Raw genomic sequence first — 1,495 nt, forward strand, 5'->3', positions numbered from 1 at the left:
TGATCACAAAATTCTTCTTTATGCATCATTTTCACAGCATGATATTAAAGCATAAACTGAGGATGTGATGATCTTTTGTAGTTATTGTCCAACAATTTTCCAAATTTGCTTAATTACAGTCATGTTTTATTGATAAAGTTTGCAACCCAATTAGTGATTAAGCATAATTATACATCTTAACGAATACAAGAAAGCCAAACTGCACCAGTAACACAAATAAGGCGATATGTGTTTGGATTTATTACTACTATTTACTACTCATAATTTGTGTCTCTATTTTACTTTTTGTATTTTTTTTTTTATCTTACTCTGTTTCTATTTTTAAGATACTCTGGGTGCCCTTGGACAAAATGATTCCCTTGTGAGGATGAGTAAAGCAATCTTGACCTGAAAGAAGCCATCTTTAACTCTAAATGAGATTCTGCATCTTTATCTGGTCCATCTTGTTCTCTCCGGAAAGATTATCTTTACCCCGTTTAATCGGGATGGTTTGGCATCAGATTTGTAAACACAAGTAATGGGGAAAGATTTTCTCCTAAATCTTCCTTAAACTTTCTGTTTTGGCCGGATTTAAAAAAAATGGATTTGTCTTTTTCCAACCAGTTACAAGATGAGGAGGATTTCATTACGTAATGTGAGTTCAACAGTTCCCTGCCCATTTACATGTTTAACATCACAAATGATTGGAAACTGTTCAGAGTCCTCCATACCTAAAAGCCTTTACACATGAGAACACACGGATACAAAGAATTTGATTTTAGCTTGTTTAGAAGCACAAGTCAGAGCACAATATATCACCATTTGTGCTAAATTAATATACTAAAGACCATTTGGAGTGCAGAGGCTAATATACCCAGGTGTAATAAACTAGCCTTATTTATGCTGCTGCCATTTTAGCCACCTGAACAAAGTTTCACTTCAGTTAACTCTGGACACAAATGACATTACCCAAAACTTTGAAGTTCACAGAGTGATGGAAAAGGGAAAGAAACATAAAACAAGAGTCACACTCTTTATCATCAATATCATGATTAGAGATCAACCAACACATGTCTTTTAAGGCCAGTGCCGATACCAATTATTTTAACCGAGTTAATCCTCGGTATGTGCTGGCAATGTTGTTGGCGCATTCAGAGAAAATACTTTTTCTTCCTCAGTTTACATTATAAAGATGATAAAATGATAATAAATGTTATACGCAAGTGTCAATTTAAACAACTAAACAACAACGCCTCAAAATTAAAAATAAACAAAGGGTAACAATCTAATCTGGTCCCAACCTTTTCAACAGTTAAACAAACTGAAGAAAGTAAAACAGCACTAAATGAGATATTGGAGTACAAACTACTTTTATCACTGAATTTAGCTTTAAAATACAATTATTTAAACTTAGCTGTTTATTCGGCTGTGTAAATGAATTCTACACTGCTATCAATCAATACATTAAAAAAGCGCTTTTGTACCCTTTTGACCAGTGAGGATGGCAAAAGTACTC

At 33.6% G+C, this 1,495-nt stretch overlaps 1 protein-coding gene across 1 annotated transcript in view; it reads right to left on the bottom strand.

Annotated features, from left to right (window-relative positions):
- Window positions 1-1,495, bottom strand: part of LOC107100970 (syntaxin-binding protein 4-like) — a 158,732-nt gene that overhangs the window by 103,720 nt on the left and 53,517 nt on the right. The window lies entirely within an intron of this gene.

The sequence above is a fragment of the Cyprinodon variegatus genome, unplaced genomic scaffold (assembly GCF_000732505.1).
Source record: "Cyprinodon variegatus isolate N-32 unplaced genomic scaffold, C_variegatus-1.0 Scaffold1038, whole genome shotgun sequence".
Taxonomy (NCBI): domain Eukaryota; kingdom Metazoa; phylum Chordata; class Actinopteri; order Cyprinodontiformes; family Cyprinodontidae; genus Cyprinodon; species Cyprinodon variegatus.